Raw genomic sequence first — 16192 nt, forward strand, 5'->3', positions numbered from 1 at the left:
CCTTGAAAGTGAAGTAACTGAACTAAATGACTATCACCCTGTAGCACTCAGTTCTGTCATCATGAAGTGCTTTGAGAGGCTAGTTAAGGTAAGAACCATATCACCTCTACCTTACCTGACACCCTAGACCCACTACAATTAGCATATCGCTCCAACAAATCCAACCGCCATTGCACTGCACACTGCCCTATCCCAACTGGACAAGAGAAATACCTATGCAAGAATGCTGTTCATCGTCTACAACTCAGCCTTCAACACCATAGTGCCCTCCAAGCTCATCACTAAGCTTGGAGGGCACTGGGTCCTGGACTTCCCGACGGGCCTACGCCAAGTGGTAAAGGTAGGCAACAACACCTACACCACGCTAACCCTCAACACGGGGGTCCAACAGGGTTGCGTGCTCAGCTCCCTCCTATGCTCCCTGTTCAACCATGACTGCGTGACCAAAACGATAAGACAGCCTACAGGGAGAAGGTGAGAGACCTGGCGGAGTGGTGCGGGGAAAATAATCTCTCCCTCAACTTCAACAAAACGAAGGAGATGATCATGGATTACAGGAGACAGCACAGAGAGCACACCCCCATCCACATTGAAAGGGCCACAGTTGAGAGGGTTAAAAGCTTCAAGTTCATCTGGGTGCACATCACTGACAAGCTGAATTGTTCCCTTCACACAGACACCGTGGTGAAGAAGGTGCAACAGCGCCTCTTGTACCTCAGGAGGCTGAAGAAATTCGGCCCCTAAGATCCTCACAAACTTATACAGATGCACCATTGACAGCATCCTGTCAGGCTATATCACTGCCTGGTATGGCAATTGCACCGTCCGTAACCACAGGCTCTCCAGAGGGTGGTGCGGTCAGCACAACGCATCACCGGGGGCACGCTGCCTGCCCTCCAGGACATCTACAGCACCCGGTGTCACAGTAAGGCCAAGAAGATCATCAAGGACCTCAGTCACCCGAGCCACGGCTTGTTTACCCCGCTACGATCTGGAAGACTGAGACAGTACAGGTGCATCAAAGCTGGGACCAAGATGGCCTCCCAAGTGTTGCAGCAGTCTAAGGTACTGCATCGCAGTGCTAGAGGCATCACTACAGATCCGGGTTCGATCCCGGGCTGTGTCCCAGCCGGCTGCGACTGTGAGACCCATGAGGCGGCGCTCAATTGGCCAAGCATCGTCCGGGTTAAGAGAGGGTTTGGCCAGCCGGGATGTCCTTGTCCCATCGCGCTCTAGCGACTCCTGTGGCGGGCCGGGTCCATGCATTCTGACACCAGTTTGACGGTGTTTCCTCCGACACGTTGGTGCGGCTGGCCTCCGGGTTAAGCGAGCAGTGTTTCAAGAAGCAGTGCGGCTTGGCAGGGTCGTGTTTCGGAGAACGCATGGCTCTCGACCTTCGCCTCTCCAGAGTTACAGTAATGGAACAAAACTGCAAACACAAATTGGGGAGAAAAAAGGGTAAAAAGTACCAAAGAAAAATACTAAATTAAACTGTGACCAAGAGACAGAAAAACTGTTTCTATCTCCAGGCCATCAGACTGTTAAATAGTCACCACTAACCTTAGTCACTGTTCTAACTTGCACCTTAGAGACTTCTGCCCTATGTTCATAGTCATTGAACACTGGTCACTTTAATCATGTTTACATACTGTTTTACCCAATCGTTGAAATCTGGTCACTTTTTTTATTTCACCTTTATTTAACCAGGTAGGCCAGTTGAGAACAAGTTCTCATTGACAACTGTGACCTGGCCAAGATAAAGCAAAGCAGTGTGACAAAAAAACAACAACACAGAGTTACACATGGGATAAACAAAAGTACAGTCAATAACACAATAGAAAAATCTATATACAATTGTACAGTGTGTGCAAATGGAGGTAAGGCAATAAATAGGCCATAGTAGCGAAGTAATTACAATTTAGCAAATGAACACTGGAGTGATAGATGTGCAGATGATGATGTGGAAGTAGAAATACTGGTGTGCAAAAGAGTACAAAATAAAATCTAAACAATATGGGGATGAGGTAGGTAGTTGGATGCGCTATTTACAGATGGGCTATGTTCAGCTGCAGCGATCGGTAAGCTGTTCAGATAGCTGATGCTTAAAGTTAGTGAGGGAGAAATAATCTCCAACTTCAGGGATTTTTGCAATTCGTTCCAGTCATTGGCAGCAGAGAACTGGAAGGAAAGGCGGCCAAAGTAGATGCTGGCTTTGGGGATGACCAGTGAGATATACCTGCTGGAGCGCGTGCTACGGGTGGGTGTTGTTATGGTGACCAGTGAGCTGAAATAAGGTGGAGCTTTACCTAGCAAATACTTATAGATGAGCTGGAGCCAAATGGGTCTGGCGACGAATATGTAGCAGCCAGCTGACGAGTTCATAGAGGTCGCAGTGGTGGGTGGTATATGGGCTTCGGTGACAAAACGGCAACGATCTGTTGAAGAGCATGCATTTAGTTTTACTAGCATTTAGAAGCAGTTGGAGGCCACGGAATGAGTGTTGTATGGTATTGAAGCTTGTTTGGAGGTTTGTTAACACAGTTTCCAAAGAAGGGCCAGATGTATACAGAATTGTGTCGTCTGCATAGAGGTGGATCAAGTAATCACCCGCAGCAAGAGCAACATCATTGATATATACAGAGAAAAGAGTCGGCCCGAGAATTGAACCCTGTGGTATCCCCATAGAGACTGCCAGAGGTCCGGACAACAGGGCCTCTGATTTGACACACTGAACTCTATCTGAGAAGTAGTTGGTGAACCAAGCGAGGCAGTCATTTGAGAATCCAAGGCTGTTGAGTCTGCCGATAAGAATACGGTGATTGACAAGAGTCGAAAGCCTAGGCCAGGTCGATGAAGATGGCTGCACAGCGGAGAAGGTACGGTGGGATTCAAAATGGTCAGAGTTCTGTTTGTTAATAACTTGGCTTTCAAAGACTTTAGAAAGGCAGGGCAGGATGGATATAGGTCTATAACAGTTTGGGTCTAGAGTGTCACCCCCTTTGAAGAGGGGGATGACCGCGGCAGATTTCCAATCTTTAGGAATCTGAAAGAAAGGCGATATGAAAGAGAGGTTGAACAGACTAGTAATTGGGTAGCAACAATGGCGGCGGATAATCTTTGAAAGTGAGGGTCCAGATTGTCTAGCCCAGATGATTTGTACGGGTCCAGGTTTTGCAGCTCTTTCAGAACATCTGCTATCTGGATTTGGGTGAAGGAGAAGCTGGTGAGGCTTGGGCAACTAGCTGCGGGGGTGCGGAGCTGTTGGCCGGGGTTGGGGTGACGATTAATATGGATTTATCGGTGGTGACAGTGTTTCCTAGCCTCAGTGCAGTGGGCAGTTGGGAGGAGGTGCTCTTATTCTCCATGGACTTTACAGTGTCCCAGAACTTTTTGGAGTTAGAGCTACAGAATGCACATTTCTGATTGAAATAGCTAGCCTATGCTTTCCTAACTGACTGTGTGTATTGGTTCCTGACTTCCCTGAAAAGTTGCATATCGTGGGGACTATTCGATGCTAGTAATATCTGATTTGAATAATGTTTACTGCAGGAATGTCCAACAGAGCTGTTGCCAGAGAATATAATGTTAATTTCTCTACCCTGAACCGCTTCCAACGTCCTTTTTGAGAATTCGGAAGTACATCCAACCGGCCTCAAAACCGCAGACCACGTATAACCACGCCAGCCCGGGACCTCCACATCCGGTTTCGTCTCCTGTGGGATCATCTGAGACCTGCCACCTGGACAGCTGATGGAACTGAGGAGTATTTATGTCTGTCATAAAGCCCTTCTGTGGGGAAAACCCCATTCTGATTGGCTGGGCCTGACTCTCCTGTGGGTGGGCCTAACTCAAGTGGGTGAGACTATGCCCTCTCAGGCCCACCCATGGCTGCACCCCTGCCCAGTCATGTGAAATCCATAGATTAGGGCCTAATGAATGTATTTCAATTGACTGATTTCCATATATGAACTCTAACTCAGTAAAACCTTTAAAATTGTTTAATGTTGCGTTACATTTTTGTTCAGTTATATATATATACACACACACACACACATACATACACAATATGTACACTGCTCAAAAAAATAAAGGGAATACTAAAATAACACATCATAGATCTGAGTGAATGAAATATTCTTATTAAATACTTTTTTCTTTACATAGTTGAATGTGCTGACAACAAAATCACACAAAAATGATCAATGGAAATCAAATGTATCAACCCATGGAGGTCTGGATTTGGAGTCACACTCAAAATTAAAGTGGAAAACCACACTACAGGCTGATCCAACTTTGATGTAATGTCCTTAAAACAAGTCAAAATGAGGCTCAGTAGTGTGTGTGGCCTCCACGTGCCTGTATGACCTCCCTACAACGCCTGGGCATGCTCCTGATGAGGTGGCGGATGGTCTCCTGAGGGATCTCCTCCCAGACCTGGACTAAAGCATCCGCCAACTCCTGGACAGTCTGTGGTGCAACATGGCGTTGGTGGATGGTGCAAGACATGATGTCCCAGATGTGCTCAATTGGATTCAGGTCTGGGGAACGGGCGGGCCAGTCCATAGCATCAATGCCTTCCTCTTGCAGGAACTGCTGGACACTCCAGCCACATGAGGTCTAGCATTGTCTTGCATTAGGAGGAACCCAGGGCCAACCGCACCAGCATATGGTCTCACAAGGGGTCTGATGATCTCATCTCGGTACCTAATGGCAGTCAGGCTACCTCTGGCGAGCACATGGAGGGCTGTGCGGCCCCCCCAAAGAAATGCCACCCCACACCATGACTGACCCACCGCCAAACCGGTCATGCTGGAGGATGTTGCAGGCAGCAGAACATTCTCCACGGCGTCTCCAGACTCTGTCACGTCTGTCACATGTGCTCAGTGTGAACCTGCTTTCATCTGTGAAGAGCACAGGGCGCCAGTGGCGAATTTGCCAATCTTGGTGTTCTCTGGAAAATGCCAAACGTCCTGCACGGTGTTGGCCTGTAAGCACAACCCCCACCTGTGGACGTCAGGCCCTCATACCACCCTCATGGAGTCTGTTTCTGACCGTTTGAGCAGAAACATGCACATTTGTGGCCTGCTGGAGGTCATTTTGCAGGGCTCTGGCCTTGCTCCTCCTGCTCCTCCTTGCACAAAGGCGGAGGTAGCGGTCCTGCTGCTGGGTTGTTGCCCTCCTACGGCCTCCTCCACGTCTCCTGATGTACTGGCCTGTCTCCTGGTAGCGCCTCCATGCTCTGGACACTACTCTGACAGACACAGCAAACCTTCTTGCCACAGCTCGCATTGATGTGCCATCCTGGATGAGCTGCACTACCTGAGCCACTTGTGTGGGTTGTAGACTCCGTCTCATGCTACCACTAGAGTGAAAGCACCGCCAGCATTCAAAAGTGAGCAAAACATCAGCCAGGAAGCATAGGAACTGAGAAGTGGTCTGTGGTCACCACCTGCAGAACCACTCCTTTATTGGGGGTGTCTTGCTAATTGCCTATAATTTCCACCTGTTGTCTATTCCATTTGCACAACAGCATGTGAAATTTATTGTCAATCAGTGTTGCTTCCTAAGTGGACCGTTTGATTTCACAGAAGTGTGATTGACTTGGATTTACATTGTGTTGTTTAAGTGTTCCCTTTATTTTTTGAGCAGTGTATATATTCCTGTCTCTGACATTGCTCGTTCTGATGTTTCTTAATCATTTTTTCTGGATTATTGTTTTTATTTATTTATTGCTAGGTGTTACTGCATTGTTGGAGCTAGAAACACAAGCATTTTGCTGCACCTGCAATAACATCTGTAAATCTGTGTATGCAACCAATACAATTTGATATGATTTTGATTTGATCCTCCCCTCTCTTGCCTTTTCCCAACATGGTATGTTCAGGGCCCACTGAGGATATCCCTAGCCCCCCCTCCCTCCACCACACACACACTGCTTGCCAAATGGAGAAGCTGAGATTGTCAATTAGCAGGGTGGGAGAGGGGGAGGGGGGATGGGAGATGTTGGGGGGAGGATGGGGAAGGTGGACGGGATGGAGGAGGGATGGAGCACAGATCAGAACCAAGGACAGCTCCCAGTGGAGAGGTCTGTGCTGGTTTACTAAATGGATGTCCCGCTTGTTTGGCTTTTAGAGAAACACACACACTTGTCAATTTCCCTCTCATTTTCTATTTTCCCTTGGTTTCTTTTATTCCTCTCTATTCTCATCTCCTTCCTTAGAGGAGGTACACTCACAGTTTCAAGCCCAGTCCAAAAACAGATGTGACGGAACTATATGTCTCTCTCTACTCCTTGATCAATATGAATTTAATGGACAAGGGTTGAGTTCAGGGAGTTCATGCTGGCTGGTGTGCCTATGGGCAAACTGACTGCACACTGAGACTGACACACACACTTGCATGCTCACACACACACTCACAATGTTCCCTGCAAATGCTACTAATTCAATCCAATTTAGTCTATAGGCAGTATGTGTCCCAAGCTCATATGACTGACATTCGAGTAATAATTCACACATTATTGAATTATGTATCTCACTAGGATAAACCTTGGAAGTTTTATGGGCTAAATGGGCTAAAATTGATTGACAGAAACAAAATACCTTGCCTGCCTCAAAGTGAATTTAAATATACAAGATAGAGACTGAGATATTTACAAATAGTGATCAAGCGATACAGACAATTCACAACCCAAAAAATGTATGCAGGACAAATGCAAATAGTTACAGTGTTTATAAAGATTATCATTCAACTCTAAATAAGATTGTGGAAGAACACAACTGACACATCAATCACCTTATTTTTAAAGAAATTATGTTAACCATGTAGCGACAAAAATTATATTTATTTCTTTAAAAGCTTGAATACCTAATTGAAACAATAACAAAGCAGCCACCCCACCTCAGTTTTGGTAAGGGGCCTGGGGTTGAGGGATGGGCCTGGGGAAATGTTACCACTCTCAAATTCCTAGTCAGAGCTATGGATGCAAGGGCTGACCATCCAGGAAATCAAAATGATAGTTTTAACCATGTTTTGAGTTTTTGTTGCAATAAGGTGTTTGTTTACATGGAGTAAAACAAGCTTATATTTTGGTTTCTGATGGGGTAGGCCCTACTACAGTTGAAGCTCATGAGGCATTTATGAGTTACATTCTTAGAGAATTAATGGGTCACAGGAGGCTGGTGGCACCTTAATTGGGGAGCACAGACTTTTGGTAATGGCTGAAGCAGAATGAGTGTTTTCCATGTGTCTGATGCCATTCCATTTGCTCTGTTCCGGCCATTATTAGAAGCCTCCTGTGCAATGGGTATATATAATTAATTTTAAATAAAAAAACAAATGATGTAGCAATTAAGGATTCTAGCTTTAAGATTAAATATAGTGTTAAGTTTTAGGTGAATGAATATCATTCATCTGTGTGTTGCATTGTGCATTGGATTGGCACCTGCTACACAAATTCAATATGGATAGTCCTGTTTCATTTGTGGCATTATTTTAAACCAAATGACAAGCCTTTAACTTTTCCAAAGGTTCAGGTTATTGAGTGTTGTATCTATATCAACTTCTATTCGCAAATAATAACTTGAATCTACTGTAAAAACAAACAGACATGGTAAAAGTAAATCATTGGCAATACACTAGGCCTCACTCTCAACATGCATTCATAAAGTCGCTCGTGACAGATTGAGCTGTCTATTGAGGAATACGAATTTAGTACAAGGTAGTCTACCAAGTCACGAAGGTATATCTCTGAATGCATAGACTAGCCTTTACAAAAACAGTCGGTCCTGTTATAAGGGAATTTGAGATCAAACAATTACATTTCAGATAAGTAAAATGGAATAACATAGCTTGAGAAGTCGTAGCACTGTTGGCTTTGTGATGCGTTTCAAACACTCAGCGCTTTTTCCACTTGATGATGGAGGGCTATCTTTTACCATGGCCAAACAAGTATTTGCCATCACGTGTAGCCTACATAGCAACCAGTTAAGAGTACCGTTCCTTACTGTATCAATGAAGATCAATTGATCACAAATGTTTGGTTAAGAATATGATAATTTCAACCAATCTAAATCCTCGTGGGTTTCGTAATTGTAAGCCATTTGGTTATTTTGTCGGCAAGAAGAGAACATATAAAGCATCACCAAATATTACATTCAGATGCCATATACTCACCAATTGTTTTTAGTCCTGTTAGTTTCCCCCACTCAAGTAGACGACACGATGTTGACAATGTATTGGAAATATCTGATAATCATAGCCAGGAGAAACGCCCCCTCCAACTCTCTCTCTCCCGCTCTCTAGATACTCCATCCCAATGCCTCTCCCTTTCAGAAAAAAAGAAGAAAGACCCGAAAGGCAGAAGCCACACGCTTACACCCTTTTTCCTTCGTTATCTCTTGCATTTCTTTCTCGCTCACTCTGTCTCTCTTTCTCTATGCCTCTCTCTCTCTCTCTCTCTCTCTCTCTTTCTCTCTCTGCCTCTCTCTCTCTCTGATTCTATTTCGCTTCTAACCTCCCATTGTTGAGATTCAAACGTGGTCAAAGGGGCGAGGCGGAGGCGACTCGAGATTGGGAGAAAAATAAATTCACGCTCACACATCATCTTGATGCCAAGCCTACGGATCAAGATAATGAGAGTTATAAGTGCCGAAAAGAGCTGGTGATGACTGTGATTGTGTTATAATAGCCTAATAATAATAATCTAGTGAAGTCTAATGCCTACCATTTTATTGTAATCAATCAACTGCCTTCATTGTATTAATAACCACATTAAACAATGGTGCTAAAAACGCAGGACAATTATTCAAATGTAACCTTCAGAAAAGTGGTCGAATTCTAAAACTGCACACCAGGGACACTAATTACACCAGTGCCGTGTTGCTAAGAGACCTCCCTCTTTGAGTCGTTTTGCCCTAAACATGACCGTGGTATGCGTTAATTACCTGTAACTTAAAATTACAGATGGTCCTGAATTTAGATTCAGGGTAGACTGATCGACATTTCTGTTTTCATTTCATGATCCACCTCGCCCTTGCACTACAACATGGTTATAAAACAGGGATCATCAATTTTTCCTTGAGCGTATGGTCGGGGTGCCTGAACATAGTTGTAAATAATTTATACACTGGAAATTGACCGCAAGAATCCAAAACAGATAAGACAGTATTTCAAAACTTGATTACCTTTGGTGGGATACGATCACAAATGCCTTTCTATTTATACGTGGGAATACTTGGGAAAAGACTTCCTAAATTAAAATCACTTTGAGCTGATTTCCTGGTGATTTTACGGTCTATGTACAACATTAAAATAAAGATTGTCTTTTTGCTTAGAAAACACGGGGCCAAATAAAATGAAGGCTGCCAGAAAATTGTTACCTAGATGCTGGGTATACTATACTTTAAAACATATACATAAATTATAGGACTAATAAAGAATATTTAAATATATCTTAATAAAGACCTAATTTTAAAAATGTATATTTAACCTTTATTTAACTAGGCAAGCCAGTTAGGAACAAATTCTTATTTACAATGACAGCCTACCCCTGCCAAACCCTAAAGACGCTGGGCCAATTGTGCACTGCCCTATGGGACTCCCAATCATTTTTAATAAAGGATAACATACAGAACATATGAGGCTATGATGGATATATCATTGCAATGAGTGCATATGTCTTGCTAGTGCATGCAGAGTCCTATGCATTGGCCACTCCATGTTGTCTGAGGAACACAGTAGGCTATGTGGTGAGTGACAGTGACATCTCAGAGATGGGTTGTATCCACTCTAATCCAATCTCACAGGATTTCCAGGTGTGGCATTTATACACAGACAGCTTCAATTCTATGATCTCTGCTTACCAAATCTCCCCAAACCATCCTCATCCTCTGGGGGATAACACATGCCTGCACCATGGATAGCCTGCTCTCGATGCTTCTGGCTATTACACAGCTCCCCACTGGCCTGTAGATCTGCCATTAAAAAATATAACAATGGATTTTGTCTGTCAATCAGTTGATATTGTGTGTTTGTCACAATTTATTAGAGATACAAATGAATATTTCTGAAGTGAAACTGTCAGAGGCTCAAATAAATCTGCCTACACAATGGAAGGAAAAAAGTAAACGTTTTATTTAAAATCTATGCCTAAAAACATATATTTTACCTTTTTTGTGAAGAGATTTTCCACTTTTCTTATCTGCTACCCAAGAGACTAAATATGCATAGGCAATGTGGCATTGTGGTGTGTGCAGTTCCAAATGGCCTGGCGAGGACAGCTGAGTACTGAACAGGAGTCCTGTATGCCTCTAACTGCCCGCCCGTCCTGTTGTGTTCTGTTCTGTCTGACTCTCCCCTCTCTTTCCTCTTTTGCAGTCTCCTCAGATCCCTGTTGGAATGAGCACATTTCTCATTCCTTCTATCCTTCTCTCCCGCTCCCTCGCTCCCTCCAGATTGCTGCTTTATTAAACAGACTCTCCCTATCTTTCATTTGTCAATCTGCTTCCCATTCCCTCCTCTCTCCTTCACTCTATTTTTCTCTTTCACTCACGCACATGCACGTCCCTGCACACACACAGAGCTGGATACATCAGTACAGCACATCAGTCATTGCTCCATGTAGTTTCTGCTCGTACACTTTCCTCCATATTCTAGTTCAGGGAGAGAAGAGAGAGAAAGAGAGAAAGAGAGATAGAGAGAAAGAGAAAGAGAGCAACGAGCAGCAGCCCCACAGAGAGCTCCACGCTGCTCTCTGTCTCCTCCTCTCCACTCCTCTCCTCCTCTCTTCCCTGTGCTCTGTCTCTCCCAGAACCGGCCAGGGCAGCTATATTTAGAGCCAGGTTAACTGCTCCTGTCAAAGGTCTGATTTGTATTCCTTGCATGTCTGTCTGACTCAGGGCTGGGAGCAACACAAACAAAAGAGCTAGTTTGAATATGCACTGAGCCACTGGCTTAGAAATCAAAGCCCCCTTTGCCTCATTGCCAGTGGCGCCACCTGCTCTGGGGGGAACTCAAAGTCAAGCCCATTCACTCTGAACACAATCAGCAGAGAGGACTGAACTCAAAGCAACACTTCAGTTTGCTCTATCACATAGTCAAATGTAGGATGGTTAGATTGAAGAGGGATAAGGCAGCCTATTGGCCATCTACCATTCCCCTGAAATGTCTTCATAGGGCCCCTACAGGAACATCTTACTTGGAGTATTTATTGACATTAACCCCCAGCTGAAATGACAGAGGAAATTGTATTGAAAGACATGCACACACACAGGGGCAAAGACGTGTAATGTTCAGTTGAGAATGAGGTGTGATGCTTGCTGCTGCTCACCTCCTCCTCTCTTTCTCTCATTGGCTCTGACTACAACTGTGAAGCCTTCTTCCCACAGGAGCCTCCCCAGTACTCCCAGCCAGACTTGAGCTCCAGCCCCTGGGGAGACAGACTCACTCCGCGCCCACTGTAGGCCAGGCTTCCAGCACCACTACTTGGTTCCAGATGCCAAGACTCTAGATGGGAAGTGGATCCCGTAGAGACCCTGACAGTCTGTCTGGTCCGTGATCGGCTAGAGATACTGCATGAGGTATGGACTCACATTGCAATTTACTTGCTGTCTCTTGACATGGAAATATCAACCAATCCATGTTTACACCGGTCCAACTGCATTGGATCAGAGATGACTTCAAGGAAGAGAGAAAAGGAGGGAAGGAACTCAGGCCTCTGCCCTGAGTTCACTTCCTGACTGGCTGGTAGCCTGACAAGGGACGTTCCTATGCAGAGCCCCAGCTGGGTCTGTGGTTGGTTGGTTGATGCTTCCGATGCTTCCTCCTGCATTCAGAGTTCAGACAACAGACACTGTTTGTCGTCAGTAAGGCAGAGTCACAAGGGCACCTTTGTTCCCACCTGTCATCCCATCAAACACTTTTGCTTTTCACCAAATACATAAGACTCTCTTTCCTGTTCTGTAAGAGTATTGCATTGATAGTACCAATGTGGTGGACTTTCACCTTAACAATCTCTAGTCCTTAGTGGATGCATGTTCAGTTTTAGGACATAACTAATCACACCCAGAAGATTCCTCTGACAGCATGTGCTCATGGGCCATTACCTTACTGTGTTCTCCCTCTCCCTCTGTCTTTCTGTGTGTGTGTGTGTGTGTGTGTGTGTGTGTGTGTGATGAGGTCCTGATCCTGCCATCAGTCAGATTAACAGCAGGCAGAGAGAGGCATCTCATTCCCTCAGGTCACCGTCTCTCCCACAGGCTCTGATGGTGGCTCACGCTGATGATGTCATGGTATAGATCAGCAGGGCGTCTGTTGTGGGGTTGGGTGTCAGCGGCGCTGGCTGGGATAGAGGAGGGAGGGAGAGATGGAGGAGTGGGGGGTAGGGACAGCAGAGTGCCTCACTGGCTGAGAGTGACTCAAGCCTTTTAGCCAACTTCAAGAGACACTGGGGAAATGTGAGGAGGATGAATCTACACATTACTTCCAGCTACTGCTCATTATCATCCATGGGTGGGTCAATATGTTAACTGTAAAACTGTTGTGTTTCCATCACACAGACAGTGAGTGGGGTGAAGTGAGTGCAGCATCATGCCCTCCAGGGTGGTGTGGGACAGAACAGGGACACCGTCTCTAAGGGCTGCTGGGCTCTTGACTGTAGCTCCGCCTGATACACAAAACTATCCTTCCCTCCTCCTCCTCTTCCTTGCTTCGCAGTTTCAATCCCACTCTCTGTTCCCACTTCTTGGAACCAGCCCATGCAATTGGATTTGGTCTCTGTCCGTCGGTGCGTCTGGCTTGTCTCAACATCCTCTTCACTCACTATGGCTCTCCATTCCCCCCTGCCCTGCCTTTTATCTTTCTCGTAACTGGCCAGTGGTCCATTGCAATCTGTTACAACATGACTGTGCAACAACAACAGCAGAGATCCGTATGTACTTGTGCTGATGCTGTGTACTGAGACGCGGTCCGCATGCTGCTGCCTCTAGGAGCCTTTGTGTGATGTTTGATGCGTGCTCTGGTGTTACACTGGCTGTTTGTGTTTAGATAGCTAGGAATCGGTTGGAGAGATAGACAGTTCATTGTTTACATTCATTGATTGCCAGGGAGCCTCTCTCTCTCGCTCTCTCTACCCGTCTTTTCCACCAAAACCACTTTATCAGTACACCCAGTACCCTGCTCCCTAAGCAGCTGCAGGCCAGGGGTTTGGTTAGATCAGGGTAATGGGTGTAGAAACAGGCTAATAACATTACTGACACTGTAAGGAAGGGAGGGGGGGGGGCAGAGTGGGCTGATGGGAGAAAAGGGTGGAGAGGGATGCTGGGAAGGGGGAGGGGCAGGTGCATCACTAATAGCTTTTTAAAAAGGTTACAGCATGTCGCTCCCTCTTTATAATGGGCCCTAGCTGTGCTGGAAATGCAATTTCCGGGAAAGATAATGCGCAAGTGAGAGGGGGGAAGTGTGTACCTTGTGCTTGTGCTTGAGAAGGGGAGGGAGAGAGCGGGGATGGTGAGAGAGAAAGACATATAGAAAACAATAGAGGGAGAGAGAGAGAAAGGCGGGTGGTGAGTAGAGGTGTAGCGAGTGTACTCTGTTTATCACAGCAGTGTAAAGGGTGGCGGTGTAAATGTAGAAATACTTAATGTGAGCATTATCCGTGGACACTACACTGTCATGTATCTGAACAAACATGATTCCTGAGCTTCCTGCATGTCTGATTCAGCCATGTACACTAATTAACCTCGTGCCTCCACTGGATAGGAGTTTAAACATAGCCTGATTACGTGCGCATGCTTTTCCAAGGGTAAATGTAATTGCTAGTCATGTTCTGGAGACAACTTCATTGCACACTGCCTATAATGATACTCTTACCATTTCCTTCTCACTCTCTGCATTTTACATGCAGGTACAGAATTGATTAAATGTATCATTTCTATTTCATTGTATCAAGAATGGAGAGTGTAAGGCTGTTGATATGCCAAACTAAAGAATTATAATCAATATTGACCTTCAGTTGGCGTGTGTGTGCGTGTGTGTAAAGAGAGAGTGAGAGAGAGCACTGAAGAACAAGTCAGAGAACATTGCCTGGGTTTCTCTCATCAATCAGCTTCCCTCCATCTCTTTCTATATCTCTATACCCCTATCACCTAATCTATCAACCACGGAACATCCGGGACTGTCTGTCACTCTCTCCCCTTCCTCTCTGTAGTGTTATACACCATCTCTCTCTCTCTCTTTCCCCATCATGACTCATCCTGCCTGCCTGCCTCACCTCCTTCAGTTAATGATGATGATGACACGTGTGACTTTCTCAATGGAGTGACTCATCTGATCACACATTACACTCCTCTTTGACAAGGGAATCTGCTGCTGCCTCAAGTCACTGCACCTGGAGAGACTTTAGGGTTGAGCAGTATGGGTCTGGGGTTCTATTCGGAATGTGTGACATTATTAAACGTAATAAATATTAATCTGACCTGTTTTACATCTTCTATGTATGTTAAGGTTCAGGAATTTAGCACGGTTTAGAAATAAGAAAAATCAATAGCAGAATATACACATAGAATTACACTCTCAACTGATATTCAGAACATTGTTCACACTTTAGAGCGCTCAGTCCAGGTTTAAATCATTCTGAATAAACCCCAGAGGAAGTGCAGATGGAGTCCGGCTGTGAGGGGAACATTTCTCCTCATAGGGTCTTTCAACCTCTCTACATGGAGTCTTTGGTTCTTTACATTAACTTACCCAGGTTTATAAATTGCAGGTGCAATTCTAAAAGGTCTTGAAGATTCTGAAATCATTGTGAGTCAAATGTTGATTTTCTAAGATTTCAATTAAAACATACATTTGTAGTAAAAGAGGCGAGCCTAAGAGAGCCAATGCTACTGTGTCATTGGAATACCTTAAAATGTTCACAGCTGTGATATTGGAACATCACCTAGAAGAAACAGGAATGACAACATCGTAATCAGTGATGCACTCTGATAATTGCTTACCTTGCATTATTAACACAGGTACTTTGCCTCTGAATAACACAGTGATAGCACCGGTGGAAATATCTGATATAGGTCGCCATCTTGTGGCCTTCTACTGTCACTGCATAGTCAACGGACGTAATCAATAAGGCCCAGCCCTTGCTATGACAGTCTGTAGGGTCTTTGCTATTACTATCACATGATAGCTTGCACATAATACTTATATTCTACATTTTATCCCAACATAAATTTACCATTTGTGAAACCATTAGGCTAAGAACATAAAATACAGTGTTTCCTTGTTCAGTAATTTGCACGTATGCTAGTTTTTAGACATTACTGGGAGTAATTAACAACATTGTACTGAGGTAATAAGGACATTTTAAAACTTCTTAGGGCTAGGCCACTTTTTTCTCCACTTCCTGTCTGAATGACATGCCCAAGGTAAATTGCCTGTAGCTCAGGCCCTGAAGCCAGGATATGCTGATAACTGATACCATTAGAAAGAAAACACTTTGAAGTTTATAGAAATGTTAAAATAATGTAGGAGAATATAACACAATAGATATGGTAGGAGAAAATCCAAAGAAAAACCAACCAGAATTAATTTTTTGAGAGGAACCATCCTCTTAGAGAAAGGTCATATTGTAAAATAGCTCCCTGGATGCAATTCCTATGGCTTCCACAGGGTGTCAGCAGTCTATGTTCAAGTTTCAGGCTCACAAATAAGAAATAACAGTTTTTGTAAGAGGACACAGTCTTGTGTCTTGACACAGTCTTGTTTTTGTGCATCTTGATAAAGTTGTGCAACTGCTAAAATCGGTTTCCTATAGAACATACTTCTTTCCAAAATAAATATTATAGTTTGATTACATTTTAGGGTGTCTGAGGAGTAAATAGAAATGTAATTTGACATGTTTAAACAAAGGTTATTTTTGGATTTCTTTCTCTGCAAGTTGAACGAGTGGATTACTCAAAACTAAACAGACTTTTTGGGAATAAAAAAGGATTTGATCTAACAAAACGACACTACATGTTATAGCTGGGACCCTTTGGATGACAAATCAGTAGAAGATTTTCAAAAAGTAAGTGAATATTTCATCTTTATATGTGAATGTATGAAACCTGTGCCGATGTAAAAACATTTTGATGTGGGGCGCCGTCCTCAAACAATCGCATGGCATGTTTTCGCTGTAATAGCTACTGTAAATCGGACA

The sequence above is a fragment of the Oncorhynchus mykiss genome, chromosome 12 (assembly GCF_057628025.1).
Source record: "Oncorhynchus mykiss isolate SJ-2025 chromosome 12, ASM5762802v1, whole genome shotgun sequence".
NCBI lineage: Eukaryota > Metazoa > Chordata > Actinopteri > Salmoniformes > Salmonidae > Oncorhynchus > Oncorhynchus mykiss.